The sequence below is a fragment of the Astyanax mexicanus genome, chromosome 3, assembly GCF_023375975.1.
Source record: "Astyanax mexicanus isolate ESR-SI-001 chromosome 3, AstMex3_surface, whole genome shotgun sequence".
In the NCBI taxonomy this organism is placed as follows: domain Eukaryota; kingdom Metazoa; phylum Chordata; class Actinopteri; order Characiformes; family Acestrorhamphidae; genus Astyanax; species Astyanax mexicanus.
In genome coordinates this window covers 58,059,436-58,078,415 of record NC_064410.1, presented here as the reverse complement: position 1 = coordinate 58,078,415, position 18,980 = coordinate 58,059,436, and the positions used below count along the sequence as shown (strand labels likewise).

General features: G+C 37.3%; 1 protein-coding gene and 1 long non-coding RNA gene across 5 annotated transcripts in view; one reads left to right on the top strand and one right to left on the bottom strand.

The window, feature by feature from the left end:
- The window catches only part of LOC103043027 (interleukin-4 receptor subunit alpha), a 679,179-nt gene that overhangs the window by 153,512 nt on the left and 506,687 nt on the right, over nt 1-18,980 (top strand). Inside the window, exon 11 of one of the 4 annotated variants that reach the window (XR_007438093.1) lies at nt 9,265-9,292. The exons of the other annotated variants lie outside the window; for them this stretch is intronic. The gene's annotated coding sequence lies outside the window, so the exon portion shown is untranslated. Of the gene's footprint in view, nt 1-9,264; nt 9,293-18,980 lie in introns of those variants that run through there. 4 annotated transcript variants of the gene reach the window in all.
- LOC111195542 (uncharacterized) overlaps nt 6,499-18,980 on the bottom strand; it is a 32,041-nt gene continuing 19,559 nt past the window's right edge. Inside the window, exons 2-3 of the long non-coding RNA XR_002651727.2 lie at nt 18,576-18,682; nt 6,499-7,686 (exon numbers count right to left, since the gene is read on the bottom strand). This is a non-coding gene — a long non-coding RNA (uncharacterized LOC111195542). The remainder of the gene's footprint in view (nt 7,687-18,575; nt 18,683-18,980) is intronic.

Here is an 18,980-nt window from a genome sequence, read left to right as displayed (position 1 = left end):
TTTTATTTCCATTTTTATTGTTATTCTTATACATGTTTTTTTTAATTCGACTTCTCTTTGTATTTTCTAATTTAAAGCATTTTAAATGATCATTGTGTATGAAAGGTGCTATACAAATAAACTTGCCTTGCTTTGCTTTAACATAATTACAACGTGAGAAATATTAATCAATAAATAGGTTTATTACAGTGTCCACTGGACCTCACAGGGTTAAATATGTCGCTCATGAGCAACAGAGGAATGAACTGCTCACTTTAAGGGTTGTACAGACAAAGGTTAAACACAGAAGGCATGTTGAAATAATGATTGCTAATAGGAAAGTTTCAACTAAATTCATAGCCAGAGATTCCCCTGTCCCACAGAGTTCACAAGTTCATCATTTTTCTCTATTGTCCTCATCACGGTCAGTCTGTACAACCCAGAGAGAGGGAGTCACTGGTTAGACAACTGTGATGGACTCATACTGTCAACCTGTGAACATACTTTAAACTTCTGCAAAAGTTCATGTGGGAGAAAAGTAATCTCTCTTTAAACTCCCATTAACATTTACTTCATATTAGTACATATAACATGTAAAAAGGGTTTATTATAGACTGTATTATTTATTATTTATAAATATATAGCAGTAGAGCTGAGAATGTGGGTTGCACCCATGAAAAAAAAAAATCCCAAATCTTCTCTGGCAACTGCAAAACAGCTGATTTTGCCGTTGCTATCGACACGTTTTGAGCTTTTTCAACGTTTTTATTCCATTTTAGATCAAAAGTATTCCAAAAAGAGGAATATCAGAATATTATGAACACCTCCTTGTTTCTACATCCCCTCTCTGCCCACTATATCAGCTCTAGCATCTATTATTATGATTTGGGTGATAGGTCATTATTATTCTCAGCACTGCAGTGATTAGCACTGATTATCATGGTGGTGGTGTATGAGGTGTTAGTGTGGTTTGTGCTGGGACAACAGCAGTGCTGCTGGAGTTTTTAAACACTGTGTATAAACACTCACTGCCCTCCACTCTACAGCTATGGAAAAAAATTAAGAGACGATTCAGTTTCTGAATAGGGTTCTTTGATTTTGCTATTTATAGGTTTATGTTTGAGTAAAATGAACATTGGTGTTTTATTCTATAAACTACAGACAACATTTCTCCCAAATTCCTGATAAAATTATTGCCATTTAGAGCATTTATTTGCAAAAAAAATGAGAAATGGCTGAAAAAAAAAAGATGCAGAGCTTTCAGACCTCAAATAATGCAAAGGAAACAAGTTCATATTCATAAAGTTTTAAAAGTTCATGAATCAATATTTAGTGGAATAACCCTGGATTTTAATCACAGTTTTCTATGCATCTTGGCATCATGTTCTCCTCCACCAGTCTTACACACTGCTTTTGGATAACTTTATGCCTTTACTCCTGGTGCAAAAATTCAACCAGTCCAGCTTGATGATGATGGCTTGTGATCATCAATCTTCCTCTTCATTATATTCCAGAGGTTTTCAATTTGGTAAAATCAAAGAAACTCATCATTTTTAAATGGTCTCTGTTTTTTTTTCAGAGTTGTATTGACTATTAGACAACCTATCTACAGCTGCTCCAAATTGTAGATAAAGTAAAGTCAAAGACATAATCTCTGAATCTGTTGCTGTTTTATTCTCAGTGCAGCAGTGTCACTGAGGTGTTTAAAAACTCCAGCAGCACTGCTTTATCTGATCCACTGACTGTAGCACCAGCTCAACACACACTAACACCTCATACACCACCACCATGCTAATCAGTCCTTATTACTGCAGTGCTGAGAATGATCCACCAATAAATAATAATAATAATAGCTGCTCTGTGGTGTTTTTCTCTCCTTTGGGTTCTAAGTATTGAAGAACAGGGTGAAAGGAGGATAATAAAAAATAAAGCATACAGGGAAACAGACACAGGACTACAGTCTTTAATTATTATAGAACTACAAACTGACCCTATATGCTCAATACACTGCAAAAAATCCATTGGCAAAAACTAGACAAAATATATGCAAATTAAGACAAATATATATATATATATATATATATATATATATATATATATATATATATATATATATATTAAGCAAAAAAATCTGCCAATGGGGTAAGCTAAATTTTCTTAGTAAGATTTCTTACAAAAAGCTATGGCAAAGTCTCAAAATGAGTGAAGTAACACCTAAATCAAGCAAAAAAAGTCACTGTTTTTGGACACAAGAATCGGAATAACTTGATTGCTTCTTGACTGTGCTTATTTTGAGTTCAAATTACTTAAAATAAGGTACAAATTCTATGATTAAGATAATTATCCCTAAAATAAGCAAAATAATCTAACACTTACACACAATGCTTAGTAAGACAAAAGTCTTATCAGAGAAGAAAATAAGATTTATTGCCTTAAATTTAGAATTTTCACTTGCTAAGATTAAGTTTTTTTGCAGTGTAGACACGGTTTCAATGACTAACTGAGTTGTATTTGCTACTATAAAGTCATATTTAGGAGGATTTCTGATAGATAGTGATGCCCTTTGTGTCCCATTTCACCGGTTCCTCACATGGGACTCTCATGTGAAGTGCCTCGTAGTGTGTCGTCACACAGGGTTAAGCAGTCTGGGACGATAGATAGATAGAGAGAGAAAGAGAGAGAGAGAGAGAAGGAGAGAGAGAGAAGGAGAGAGAGAGAGGGGGGGTATTTGGGCCAAGCTCCACAAACACTCGCTCAGTTGTGCCCTGCCATCAGCAGATAATTAGCAAGGCAGTTATGGAAGTCATATGCCCGGGTGGTCACATGGTCGGGGACAGAGGGGCTCTTAACTTCACGTCTGCGTGTTTGCTTGTTTACTTCCCTGAAGAGCATCTTGAGATTGTATGTGACTGGCAGGAGACAATGGTGTTTCTTATTGGGCTTATTTAACTCCTTGTGTATGAAATTAGCCCTCATCATCTCTAACAGGCCCGGGGCTCAGCGCTCGATTCTGCACTACAGAGCTGGTGTTGTAGGCAAGACTGCAGGAGCCGGTCATGATTTGGACCTGATATATCTTGGTCTTGGTTTTGACTCAAGAGATTATTGAGTCTAAGTAAAGAGCAAGTTTTTTTAGTGTATAGCAGACAAACCAAGTCTCCCTGAAGCTGCGGGAGTCTCCCGCATTTCGGTAGGCGACAGACTTTTTTTCTCTAATCGCGTGTGGGAAGGAGAGAGAGGAAACAGAGAGGGTTCTGATTGGCCTGTTCTCTGCAAAGAGTCTGTGAGACAGCCAATCAGTTTTTAGTGTGGGCGGGCAGTGTTTTTCCCTCCTCCCGGACGGGATTTGTTCAGTGAGTGAGAGAAAGCAGATCATGGCGGAGGCAATATTAATAATTATTTTAATGTGATATGAAATGTTTTTGATGTTGTGCAATTTTTTGTGATATTGTAACTGTCAATTTTTGTCAAATAAAGGCTTTTTTACCAGAGGCAGGGCAGGGCCTTCCAAAAAGAAAAAAGATAAAACTAATTTCACCTCTGAATACTCTAAAATTTATTTAAAAAAAGTAAAATTAATTAATATAAAAGTAAAGTTTCGTTATCCTTTGGTGTGTGTGCAAGATTTTTTTGTTTTTCAGGTAACCTCCCTGAAATCAACTTTTGCAACTTGGGATGTCTGGTATAGAGTCAAGACCAAGACACATAGACCCTTTATTCCTTCTGTCCTTTTATGGCTATTCTCTTGGCTCGTACAAGCAGCCTTGAAGTGTTGAATTGTAATTTGAATATGTACTTTCCTTATTGAGTGATCTTGCATACAGCCACTGTTACAGGACATAACGTTCAAAATTTCTTGTACATTGTGATGAGCAAATACTCTACAATACTGTAATCTTCACACCTTCAAGGGACCGCCCCTTGCTGGATGCACGTATTAACTGGCATTAAGAACTGTGTGAATCTGAATAAAGTTAGATTGTTAAAGGAAGCAACTGTGTGTGTGTGATCCTTTCAATCTCCCTCGAGGTTTTATCAGGGTGTGGCAGAAGAACCAGACCAGGGCAGGGGATATTGAGGCAACCAGATGACTTTATACCCTTTTCACCGGGAAATATTGAGTTGGTTTCCCAGATAGGAATTAAGCCTAGTTGTATAGCTGTAGACTATATTTTTCTTCACATGAAAAAACTCTTGATTTACGTCACTCTAGAGTCTTCGTCTTGACTGGGACTCAATGCGTATTGGTCTTGAATCAAACGGGATTACTAAAAGTGTTAGGGGTTCAATGCACTGGCCAATTGCACATTGTGCAGCTAGATTAAGGGAGTGTTGTGTCTCATGTATCGTGAGGACCCATAAAATACAACACAACACGCAAAAGGCATGTAGTAATTTTTTTTTTTTAAATTAATCATGGGTGTGTTTTGGGCGTAACGTAAAATAAACCAATCAATGTGCCAGTTGTCATTTCCTTTAAGAGGCAGGTGAGCTCTAACCTTGGCGCATTCGTATCTTAACAGTGCGATGCTTTTATGCGCCTCTGTAGAGGATATTGTCCTTCACGCTGTGGAGATTGACCAGCAGCATGAAGATCAATGGAACAGCAATGTTATTTTATTCTTTATTCTGTTTATTGTTGACGTGAAAGCTGGATTTTTGTGCTGCAGCACGTCCATGTGTGTGTACGCACACTCAGGGCGCACAATGCGCTCAATGCTCACAGCACTCCTGCACGGCTAAGATAGGATTGGGTGGCTGATTGTTGACTGTTGTCAGGATTTAAATTAGTCAGAGGCGCACATGTATTCAAACACCACACCCATCATTGTAGATTTATTCCTAAACTCTATTTTAAATCCGTGGCGGCAAGGAACAAGACCAAGACTTTTAGTAGTCAAGCTCAAGTTAAGACCAGACCCAGGACATATCAATTTCAAATAAAGACCAAGACCAGGAAACTTTAAGTCTGAGTCATAACCAAGAAATTTAGAAGTTGAATCAGAATCAAGACCAGTACTAGGAGCAGACAAAGCAAATATCAGGTTAAGATCATTTTTATGACCAGGACCAGGACACAGACCAAGTCAAGTATGTAACAATATAAGTAATAATAACAATACAACAATTATTTAAATAAATATACCAACTGCTCTTTTATGGTCTTGAGACTGATAGCAGACTTGAATACTACAACCCTAAAGCTGTGATACATCCACACTGTAATAATACTAATTATAAATAACACCGGCTATTCCATAAGCTTGTTGGGTAAGAGGCTCTTGTGCAATAATGTTTTATACTACTGTCTCCTGTGTGGCACAATATAACTCCTGTGAGTTACAAAAGTTACTCAAGCAGGTTCTTAGTCCATATAGTCGTTTAGTGGAACCAGATCAAAAGACCAACAGTTGGAGTGAGGATGATGAAATACATTACATTACATTACATTACTGTATTGTAAATGATTTAACATGAAGTACATAGTACAAGTACATTTCAACTTCAAACCAACATATATATACCAGGCTTTTTAAACAATTATATAACTATAATGACTTTAAACTAAATAAAAATGACAGCACAGCACACAGAAATGTGTTTAAAATCAATTTTATTCAAACAATCTGCGAGAAAAAGCATCCTGTGACCTTGTTTTATGAATGATCATGCTGTGATTGGGTGGACCACATTTCTTCTTTTCAGCCGCATATCAATAGTCCCAGCCTTGTGTTAACGCACATATTAGTGGCAAACAGCTGATCACATGGTTTGGCATATGACTCGACACATAATTGTAAATTAAGCAACTCCAGGACTTCCCTGGCCATGAGAAAAGACACACTGACTAAAGTAAAGACACTCTAATAGTATATAACTATAATATACTTTAACTTTTCAACATTAACAGAGTTTTATTTATTCTGAAATGTATTTGTTATTATGCATTTATTTTTATTTATACATTATTATACATTTATATACATTTTTCTTTAATTAAAACTTATATACACAATAAACACACATTTCCTTTCTCTGATCATGGTGGACAATGATTTATCTGCAGTATTTGTCAGTATAAATGATTTAGCTTGAGTATAATGTAGAAAAGGTAAAATGAAAATAAAATTGAAGTAGTAATGCAACTAAAAAAAGCAACACAAAATAAAATCTGTATAAAATAAATGTAAAAATGCTATGTTTAAAACCAACATCTTACTTTATTGTAAAACAATCTGGAATCAAATACACTTGCTTGAGAATACTGTAGTAGACAAGCAAAAAGAATAAAAGAATAAGTGAAAGACAAATGACATAAAATCAAATCAAATAAAGGGCATATATTTTATCTGTTTGAAGCTTCCTGGTAACTTTTTATTTAATTGAAACAGAGAAAAAATATTTCACCTTCTAAAACCAAATAGTAAAAATAAAACTAGGAAAAATAACTATTAAGAACAACAGAAAAACTGTAATATATATATATATATATATATATATATATACTGTTTATATACATATATATTTATATAAATAAAGTGTTTTCAGGAAGCTTTAAACAACTTTAAAAGTTTTATTACTTTTTCTGTTGTTCTTAATAGCTTTTAACTCATAAAAGTTTCATTTCTGTTTTTCCTTTGTTCTTAAGTTATTTTTCCTATTTATTAGTTTTACTTTAATAAAAAATAAGTAAAAGACAAAAAATAGTAGAAATACATAAAAACCTACAAAAATCTGAAACAAATGTGACAAAAAATATTTTGCATTCTGAAACAAGAAAAAGTAAAAACAAAACTATTAAGAAAAAAGCAGCAACAAAACGTATTTAATACAATAAAAACACAGTATCTCTCACACAGGTAGATAATGATGAATAATTATGTAGCAGTGAATTTAAATTAAAAATAAGCTGAAATAAAAAAAAAAAAAAAAAAAAAAAAGTTTGGACACCTGTTCTTTCAGTGTTTTTCTCTTCATTTCTTTATTTAATTTATTTTCCACACTGTATATTAATATCAAAGGCATGAAAACAATTAAGGGACACGTATGGAATTATGTACTAAACAGTAAAAAAAAAGTGTTATTCCTCGACATCAATCCCCTGATCTAAACCTGATGAACTGAGATGGTGATTTGAGGTGATTTAATTGGGATGAGTTGGAGCTTCACAGTCTGAAGGAAAAGCAGCAACTATTGTTCAGCACCTCCAGGAACTCCTTCCTTCAAGATGCTGAGAAAACTATTCCAGGTGATAAACTTTTAACTGGTACTGTTTAACACTATAATGTGTAATAAAGACTATGTATATGGTCTATTTATTGTACAATTCTGAAACAATGTAAGGAACAGCTACCAGATTCACATTACATCAAATTCACAGACATAAACGTACAAGGTTTTCGAATAAAAGGGACGATATGTTTAATATAAAGAAATTCCACATGTCTCAGTGTACAGTATACAGTATATGTCTTGTGTCTGAAACCTCGCTGCGACTGTAAGCTGGTGGAAGGCAGTAATTGGTGTGTAGGTAGTCAGTAAGTATCCTGCTGTGTAATTTTGAACCCATGTGTAAACTCTCCCAGATATTCAGCTTCATAACAGCAGAGCGCGTAATTACTCCCATCGTTTATTGTTCAGCTCTGAAGGCTGGAGCTCTGCGTGATGTGGGGAGAGGAACTTGGCAGCACAGAGATACAACCAGCTCTGAAAGAGAGGATTGCGAGAATGATGATCAGACAACTTAAATATATAGGTCTTAAATATATTTATCTAAAATAATAAAAAGGTCTTAATTTGGCTTAATCCTGGATGGGCTGGATCCTTGAACAAGACAACGACCCTAAACACTGCTCACAATCTACTAAGGCAAGGGTCAGCAATTAAGTTTGGCTGCAGGCCAGATATTTTCCAAGTTCCAAGTTTTTGGCGAGCCAAAAAAAAAAATCTGTTTTGGAAAATGAAGTGTAATGGGATGGAGTGCTACAGACTAGTAGCTCTCCAGCCCAGAGGGTTGTTGAACCCAATTGCAGAACAGTTGATCTCAAAGCAGGTAAACCCAAGAAGAAAGGAATAAATAAATAAATAAATAAACACACTGTTCCTCACGCGGGAACAAACTAGTGTCGTCAATGTCGTGGTCCAATACACTATTGCTGCCTCTATTGCTGACAGTGATTTGGGACACGGCTGGGAAACAACACCCTTATAAGGAGATAAGGAGCACAAGAACGAGTGGAAAAATGAGAACGAGCTGAAACTAAAATCACGCCAAGAGCGACAGAGAGAGACAGGGGAGGAATGTAAAGAAAAGCTCACCAGAGAAGCATTTTATTTGATTGTTTTTTTATTATCGTTCATTTTAGATCATCTCAGTCCTCAGACCTGAATATTATTGAAATATAATATGCGGTGTGATTTTAAGCAGCTATTCATGATCAGAAAGCTGAATCAAAGCTGACTGAACTGGAGATGTTTAGTAAAGAAGAATGATCCAAAATACCTTCAACCAGAAGCACAAACAGACTCTCACTGGAAGCTGTAGGAAGAGTTTAGAGGCTGTTAATTCTCCAAAAAGAGGATTTAATAAATATTGATGTCATTTTTCTGTTGAGGTGTCATAATTTCTGCACCTGTCTAATTTAGTTTAAAGAATTATTGTACACTTTCTGTAAATCCTATAAACTTAATTTCACTTCTCAAATATCACTGTGTTCATCTGCTATATGATTAAAAGTATTTAACTGAAATGGCTGATCTGAACAACCAATGATTTATCATGGAAAATCATAAAAATGAAAATGTGATCAGGGTGGCAAACCTTTTTACAGTGGCAATACCACTGTATCTCACAGGTCAGAGCTGCATTCTTTTGTTTCCATAGGATATGCCAAAAGTCATGGGACAATCTCAGTTTGGACACGTCTTCTCTTTTTCAATGCGTTTTCTTTATTTTCATGACTTTATACATTGTGGATTTTCACTGAAGGCATCAAAACTATGAATGAACACATGTGCAGTTTTATATACTTAACAAAAAAAACAAAAAATATATTCTAGTTTATTTAAAATAGCCACCCTTTGCTCTGATTACTGCTTTGCTTTTCTTGGAATCATTCTCTCAATGAGCTTCTTTTAAGAGGTGGCCACCTGAAATGAAAAGTTTTCCAACAATCTTGAGGAAGGAAGGAAGGAGTTCCCAGAGGTGTTTATTAGCACTTGTTGCCCCTTTGCCTTCTTCACTCTGTGCTCCAGCTCACCCCAAACCATCTGGATTGGGTTCAGGTCCGGTGACTGTGGAGGACAGCTCATTTTTTGTTAAGTACATAAAACTCCACATGTGTTCATTCATAGTTTTGATGCTTCAGTGAGAATCTACAATGTAAATAGTCATTAAAATAAAGAAAACCCATTGAAAAAGAGAAGGTGTGTCCAAACTGTTGTCCTGTACTGTATGTATGACCCAAATTGTACGCATGTGTCCAATAGAGAATACAGTGCCCCCTTACACCCCATCTTATCCAGGATCTTCATTTAAGGTTAAAACAGGTAAGACAGGTTAAGACACGAGTTATTACTCAGCAAGCAGCAGCGTTACCTGAATTTATTCCCCACCTTTAACAAGTTCAGACACTCACCTGCCTTTAAAATCAGACTAACGAGAGCTTATCAGGATTTCTAAAGACAAATGTCCAAGACTAGGAATAATCCACATCCAGGAAACTGGCCTGGGTGGGTCTGAACTGCTGTAGGCTAAATATAGATAAATAAATATTCATGATGCCTCAGTAGTTTTAATACAGCCTTTTTATTCAGCTTTCCATATACTATATGAACTGTGTGGGTTTGGAAGTGAATGGTACGTTTGGAAACTTGGAAAAACTGAATAAACTTGAATTCTACTGCAAACTCACTTTACATAAAACCCTAAATCAGAATAAATGCAGTGTTTCTCACATATCCTTTGACTTTTACTTGAGTACAGACACTGTGAACCCAATATATTTTATGTTTTATTTCTGTTCAACTTTATTTTATTTATTCATATACATTAATTCCTGCATTTCAGCCCTTCTACACATTACTCCACCTACAGCCATGCCTTTGGCTTCGTTCACATTACACATGACATCTGTCAGTGAGCTGTATCTGTGTGTAATGTGAACAAATCTGAATCTCTGAAACGCTGTCTCACACTCTAAAAAACAGAGGTACGATATGAGTACTTTTTTGTACTCACAGGTACACTCTTCATAATTGTACCCTCAAAGGTACAATATTGGTCTTTACAGGGTCAGATTTGTTCCCTCTGAAGTACAAAGTCACTCCTGACAGCAATAAGTACAGATTTGTACCATTTAACCAGCCAAAAGGTACATTCAGTATTCTGTATCACTGTACTAATTTTTTATTTGAAAGCCAGACAATTTTGGATCATCAAGTTTTTGACAGATATTCAGTTAAAGATAATGTTTATAATCTTTATAATCTTTACTGGCACAAAAACCATGGGTACAAAAAAGGTCTTTCACTGAAAGGTACTTTTTTGTACCTCAATATAAGGTACAGCCCCAGCAACAAGCTTTGTACTCTTTTAAGTACAAATCTGTACTTACTTTTCTTAGTGTGCACATGCGCACATTGATACGTGTATAAACGTCTCCTTCTTCACCAACAACAAAAAACCCATATTAAAGAGACGAGAGACTCGTAGATTTATAAAGTGAAATGGATGAGTTAAGGTTAGCAGCTCATATGTGGAGCATATTTTGCTGGAGTAGAGTGTAAACAGCAAACAGCTTGTCTGAAGATCATGCTCAGGTCCAGGAGGTAAAAAAAAGACCAGGCGGTTTGCTTTTGCTGTTTTTTTGCAGCTATAGCTGCACAGCTGCTGCACCAAGAGAGGTGTGTCTATGAGAGAGAAGCACGTAGCGCTAATGCTAATGCGTAAAAGCAAAAAGACGCATGAATTCAGATTTGACCGTTCACATTCATGTCGCATTCATGTGTCAATGGAACGGAAACGTATCCGATTTTGGACCACATATAAAAGTGACTCAAATCTGATTTGAAAACAATCGGATTTGGCATGTTCACACAGCCATGAAAAAATCTGATCTGAGCCACATTGATTTGATTCATTTCAGCCTGGTAATGTAAGCGTCGCCCTAGTGAGAGTCCAGAAACTCCTTCAAGACACAGAGAAAACTATTTCAGGTGACTCTAATAAATAAAAATAAATAAATAAAAATAATAAAAATAAAAACATATTCTGGTTTGTTTAACACTCTGTAGCTTTGAATATTAAGAAATCATAAAAAGAAAGAAAACACATTGAATGACAGGAGGTGTGTCCAAACTTTTTTACTGACACCCCCCATACTACGATAAAAATGTATTGTGATAAATGGATCAATTTATTTAAAAAATAGGAGATCTAAACTCCCTAAAATGAATAGAGTAAACCTGTGGTTAATAATATTGGTTGTTAAATTCTAATAATTATCTTGCAATATATTGAGTAGCAAGAATCACAGTAGTGGGATATAATTGTAATTGTGGGCAACATATCGTAATAATTGTGTATAGTAATATGCTGTGTGATTTCAAGCCTTAATCACAAGCATACTGTAAATTTTGCTAACTAAATGCTTTTCCCATCTAGTTTATAAAAAAAAAGTGGCTTTAATTTTGTCTTTGAGTGGCATTAGTAAATCTTAAATTTTATTTTTTCCTATACCTACAGATGCCCAGTTCCAATATACTGCCACAAATCAGATTTCTGAATGAGCAAGTTAACAATTCACCTTCTTAATATAGGACACACTCGATCCTCCCTCTTATTTCCTGCTCGTTTATTCTGGCTGGAGGAAATGAGGAGCGATTGATCCTGAATTGCCCACCGTGTCTACAACTGTTCCGAGCGCCGTCCCAAATTAACCATGCACGTCTCGTCCTCTCGCCTTCACCTCACCTCACTCACTCAATCCATAAATCTATTCAGCTGGAGGAGACACTTGTCTGACATACAGGCCTTATTTCCTCATTTCCCTCCGATAAAGACCTCGACCGTCACCGCTGCCAGTCAACGTACAGGACTGGGGCTGGGGAATCACCACGGTGAGATTCCATTATAACCTACAGGGCTTCCCAGTGGAAATGTAGGCCCACTGAATGCAGGAAAACTGCAGTGATGCGAAAAAGGCTTTCACAAATGAATATCAGAACTTGTTGAAAGAATTCAACTGAAAATCCAAGACAAGAACTGTCCAGGAACCTTGAATTACGAACAAGAGATTAGGTCTGATAGATTCAAGAACCTCACCATGAGGTAAAATTTCTCTATTCATTAAAACATATTCCCTAGAACCAATAACCTTTCAAGAACCTTGAAATGTACGACTTAGTTATTAGATTTTAGCTCTGATCGGTTTTACACATTAAAATAACCTCAGAAGGAGGTTCTAAACCCATTACAGTCGGTTTCGTCAAACTGAACTTCCAAAGTAAGATCTAATTTGAACCTTGATTTTTAGGATTTTAAGATAATAAATCTAATAAGTTTTAAAACTATAAACAATCTCAGCATAATGTTAGAGTTCCAAACCCATGATAGTTGGTTTCCTCAAACCTGGAAACCTAACATTATGCTAAGATTGTTATAATTTTGAAACATATCAGACCCAATATCACAAACCTGTTTTTTATTCTATGGTTCTTTCCTATTAAACCCTGTCAGCTGCGACTATGATTGGGAGATCATTGTTCCAAATCCCGGTCATGCAGCTTGCCATCAGCTGCCGGAGCCCTGAGAGAGCACAATTGGCTTTGCTTCTGGGTGGGTACAGTAGATGGCACTCTTTCCCCTCATCACTCCTTGGGTGATGTGGATCAGCACAAGGCATCTGTGAGCTGATGTATCAGAACCGAGTCGCTGCACTTTCCTCCGAGCGTTAGCGCTGTGATGATACTCGGTAATGCTGCACCAGCAGCAGTTTGAAAAGAGGTGGTGGCTGACTTTAGATGTATCAGAGGAAGCCATCAAGAGGGGATATACAGCTGAGTAACACCTGAATGAGTGGGACAATTGGTCTAGCTAAATTGGGAGAAAAATAGGGAAAAAAAAAAGTCAGACTTACACCCTGATCATGGCCTGTTGCAATGCACATTGCTATATTACACCCTGTCAACAATCTATTTTTACACCGTTCTCCTGCATCGTTTAAACACTCGTTACACACACTAGAACAGCAGTGCACAAACTCTTATATCAAACTTTTATATCAACAATAAATATAATTCAGAATAAAATAACATTGCTGTTTCTGATCACAGCATAAACGCGTAGGTCAGTTTCCTCTGCTGAGAAGAGTTGTACACGCAAAGGTAGCTGCGCTGCTAAAATAGCAATCTGCCAATGTCAGAGCGCACCTGGCTCGTAAGGGAAAGGAAAGTGACATGCTGACGGCCAAAACACTACCAAGATTATTTGAAAGCATTAGCTTAATTAGCATTAACTTTTGCATGTTTTGAGCCACGCAAGGTGTACTTTTCCTGACGTTATGATAGCGAGGACACACTAACATGCCCTAAATCAAGCTGCATGATGCACGGTTGACCGGCTCACCAACACACTAAGAAAAGTAAGTACAGATTTGTACTTAAAAGGGTACAAAGCTTGTCGCTGGGGCTGTACCTTTCACCTTTCAGTGAAAGTCCTTTTTTGTATCCATGGTTTTTGTGCCAGTAAAGATTATAAAGATTGTAAACATTATCATCAACTGAATATAGCTCAAAAACTTTGGATGATCCAAAATTGTCTGGCTTTTAAATAAAGAAATGTGCAAATAAAATATATATTGTTTATTAGTGCAGTGATACAGAATACTGAATGTACCTTGGTTGGTTAAATGGTACAAATTTGTACTTATTGCTGTTAGAAGTTACTTTGTACTTCAGAGGGAACAAATCTGACCCTGTGAAGACCAATATTGTACCTATTGTACCGCTTTCACAAATGGGTATCGGTTCAGAACAGACATCCATTCATTTGTCTTGGCTATGAATGGGCCTGCATGTGGTTCTGGTTAGGAGCCGGGGTGCTAGGCTCTGTCGTTCAGGCATGCTTCATCTCGGCCTGAAATACCTCTCTACTCCTCCTCCTCCTCCTCCTCGACCTCATGACTCACCGGATCAACCACTGTTCTCGCCCCTGCAGAAGAAGCAGCCTGGTGATGAAGAACGCAGGCTAATGGCATGCTGTGGGGTGATCCCCCACAGGAAAAGTGATGCATGGATCATAAACCCTAAGTCTTGCGAGACACTCTTTCTTAGTCAGGATTGCCAATCAGCATTTTCCTAACAATTTCTCAACCCCTTTGATCTCTCACCCAGTAAGAAAGGACACAGAAGATCTGGACTAATGGCATGAACTCGAACCTACTGACGCCTTAACCCTGTCAGACCCAACATCTCATCACCAGACTTAAAAAGAAAGTTTTACAAGACAATCGTACAGTAACACACTGTGATATCTTGAATACAGGTACCTGTAGAGGCAGTGGGGGAGGAGTGAGGGTTAAAAGCGGGGCTTTGAACCAATATCAATAACTTGTTGCTCAATCCACACTGAAAGAATGTCATCTGCCATGTTAGAAAAACCCTAGAAGATATCAGAATTGGGGCTCTTCCTAAGGGCCCAAAAGCCAAGTGTAGCTTAGTGGATCATGGAATTAAACCCACAACCTTTGTCATCAATACTTTAATTTCATTTTAAAAGAAAGCCCAGAGTCTGCCATGCTACAGAACCAATAAAAGTGACCAAATTAAGGGCCTTTCTCAAGAGCCCAACAGCCCGATGTGGCTTAGTAGATCAGGGAATTAAACCCACAACCTGCCTCCATTACCCTTGTTCCTGAACTATTCTTAGTCAGAACATACAATTATTCATGTGTAACATCTTAATGTTGTATTCATACTTTTAATAAATGTTTCATAGAACAGAATATCAAAGCCAATACCATGTAGGGACCTTAAATTTGTAGACCAATAAATCAGGTCTGATAGATTAAAAAAAACTCATTTTAAGGTAAAGGTCAAACGGTAAGGTAAGAACTACTTAGGCTATGAGTGTTATACTTGATATGGTTAAAAATCTCAATATAAGGTAAAAATACTATATTTACTAAAAAGTTTTCCTAGTGATGACTATTCAAACCAAGAACTATTCATGTGTGAAATGTGATTTTCAAGAATGTGAGGCACTAGGTTAGATGAGTCATAGAGGTGACCATTAAGGACCCTTTAGGTTAGGGTTCTATACCTCTTATGGAAGGTTTCCTAGAAGCCAATAACCATTTAGGAACCTTGAAAGTGTCTACATGGTGTTTTGATTGGATCGCTAGTTTTAGAAAAACGTTTTAACCTAAACATAAGCCCATCCTAGAACTGAAATTCCAAGTCAAGGACCTTTTACCTTTTTTTAAGAACCTTTGATGGTTAAAGATTAAAGAACCTCACCATAAGTTAAAGGTTATATACCCATTTAAATGGTCTGTATACTCTAGGTGTAAAATAAAGATTATATACCCATTACAAAAAGTGCTTCCTAGAAGCGAACATCCAAGACAAGAATCCCCAAGGAACCTAAATGTTTAAGACTTTAACCCTCCTGTCGTGTTCGGGTCAAATCTGACCGATTTACAACGTAAATATTGTGTTTTACATCTGATTGCCTCAAGGTCTTATGATATCCTCCACACTATGCACTTGAACACATAAAAGTGATGATTACCTCTTTCACTGAATTTTGAGTGTTTTATTCAACCTTTTTACACCTGTGGTGTTCCCGGTCAAAAGTGAACAATCACAATCACAAACACACTCACACAGACTTCAGATTGAACAATGTCTTTTGCGGGTACACATCTCTTTTCCGTGCTTATGTCCCGATCCTTCCACATGAACCAACTTCCTGATGATACAATGCATCATATTTTCACCCATCCTAGACAGGTGTCTGTTATGTCCCTGACTCCAGGGCCAACACGGTATGCGTTGGTATCTCATGTGGATGACATCAAGTCCAGCTTCCAACCCTTTTTACCAGAGTTCATTGAGGGAATTATACTGGAGATGACAAACCTGGAGGGGAAGCGTGTGTTTGGGGACACCTGGAGAGAAATCGACCTGGTAGACCTCCAAGCCTACATAGGTCTGTTGATTTTAGCAGGAGTATATCTCTCAAACAATGAGGCTACAAAAAGTGAAAAACAGGGAAATATGGAATAAAGATCTGGGCAGCAAGTGATGCCAGAAGCAGCTATGCCTGGAATATGCAGGTATAGATGGGAAAACCCATGTAAGCTCTGTGCCCATAGAGACAACAAAACAAGCCTGAGGTGCTGCAAATGTGATGCCTATGTTTGCAAGGTCCACTCTGACCTGAGTTTCACATGCCACTCATGTGCATGAATTCACACACACACACACACACACACACACCTTCATGTTGAGTTTTGTCTTTGGTTTTCAATTTATTATTTATAATGTTCAGTTTGTAATATATTTTCAGTGCCTATTTGTACTTTCACTGCAGTTGCCTTATGTATAATTCTATAAATTCAGGTTAATCACTGCTTTGAGACATTGTTCACAGTTAAAAAAATGTTGTATAACAATTTGGTGGTGAAAAATGATTTCTGTGCTAATTTAAGAGCAGTTAAAACTGACCGGTCAAATTTGACCGGGAACACTAAAGTAAGGGGCAGGAGGTGAACACGACAGCAGGGTTAAGATATTAGATTGCACATAGTCATACATTAAGGTACCTCAGTAGAACATAAAGGTTCTAAACCCATTATGGAAGGTTTCCTACAAGCGAAGATCCATTTAGGAACCTGGAAACCATGAACCTTTAAAGACTATGAGATGTTAGTTCTGGTTGATGGGGTTAAAAAGGTCAAGCAGAGTGCTTAAAATGTTGAACCACACACAGGACATACATTATGTATTTCCCTCAAATCACTGTATTTCTACTATTTATGTGTGAAAACATCAACTAATACAGGTTCTCAGGGCTGTAGCTTCATTCTTGAACTTACAATTCAGCCCACTCTCTCTCTCGCTCTGAGAGCTGGATGTTTTTAAGAGGAACTGACTGTGGCACTCTGAACACATTCCTGCAGGGTTTGTAAGTGTGGAGTTTGTTGGAGCTCAGGCTTCACCGAGATGCCAATCGGCATCTGCTGTATCATGGGAGTATGCAGCTAGAGCGTGATGGGCTTGTGACTGCCTCCAAGTCATTCTGATCAGACAAATTAATGCATGCTGGGTATAGAAGCCCACCAGCTATACTAGACAAGCAGAGCACACAGTGGTGCGTGAGATCCTGTACGTGTTAGTGGCAGCAGACCATGTCCATGCATGATATACTGTTATATGCATCCATTCACTTGTATTTAGCAACAGATGGCCAATTTATTTTGCAACAGAATTGTTAATTATAGCTTTTAATGTAATTTATTGGTGTATATTGCTGTCATAAATACACATACTATAGAGTTTCAGGGCAGGGGTTGGCAATGAAGTTTGGCCACGGGCCAGATACTTTCCAAGCCATTTTGTGGTGGACCACAAAAAAAACAATTCTGTTTTGTAAAATAAAATGTAATGGGATGGAGTGCTGCTACAGACTAGTAGTTCTCCAGCCCAGAGGGTTGTTGAACCTAATTGCAGAATAGTTGATTTCAAAGCAGGTAAAACCAAGAAGAAAGTAAAAAATAAATAAATGCACACACTGCTCCTCACGTGGGATCGAACCTGTGCGGAAACTAAAGTCACGCTGAGTGCGACAGAGAGACAGGGGAGGTATGTAAACAAAAGCTTGCCAGAGAAGCATTTTATTCAATTTTTTTTTCATTATTGTTCATTATAGTTTAAACAACCTCACGGGCCAAATGTTTTATTCGCCTATTGCCAACCTCTGTAATAGAAGTTCAACATACACTATATGGACAAAAGCATTGGGACACCTTCTCATTAATGGTTTCTTCTGAAATTAAGGGTATTAAAAAAAAGAGTTTATTCTGATTTTCTACTATAGGATCAGGCTGCACTGAGCAATAAAAGTTAAATGGTCAGGATGTTGGATGATCCCCAACCCATCCCATTCAAAAGTACTGGATGGAGCTCCATCATTACAGAGAACACAGTTCTTCCTTTATACCCTGGTTCCAATAGGTTTATGTTTATTGTTGGCTCCAGAGAGTCCTATACTATTGGCAATACTTCCCTACAGGGAGTATACAAACTGTGCATCTGTGTGCATTTGTACATCTGTGTCAGTAATGTGTGCAGCTTAAAGTAGCTTAATGCATTCATAAGAATGGATGTCCTCAAATACTTGGACACAAAGTGAATTAGGAAAGCTAATATTGTAATTCTTGTTAGTGCCAGGTGCTAGCTTCACTCATGCTCTTGTAGTTCAATGCAATCAAATCCACACAGCAGTGCTCCAAAATCTAGTAGAAAGTTTTTTTTCCTGGACAATACATATCTATGAGCCAGCATAGAACCTCCCTGGAACCACCCCTCACCTGGCAGGTTGAGGTCGTCGGACAGTACACAGCTGCATTAGCCATGTAGACTTCGTCTGAGGGAGGAATCTGTACCTCAGGACAGCAGATGAGGGAGATGTAAGTACCTAAATAATAATGAGTTTAGTGTTAGTGTTTTGCCATTTAGCACTAGATAACACTAACTTATTTGCAAAAAGTGACAGAGCCCTTAAATGGCCCATTCTGAAAGGGACTAAAATTGGTAAGTATAGAGCTGGTGAGATCTCTTATTAGTTAAGATTGATTTTGTGCAAAAACTCCATGAACATGTTTCGTTTAGCCCTTTTAAGACTTTTAAGGACAAAAATAGTGTGTAACTAATACCACCGGCCCACAGATGGGCAAGAATGCCACCATAATGCCATCATCATAGCAATGCTTTTA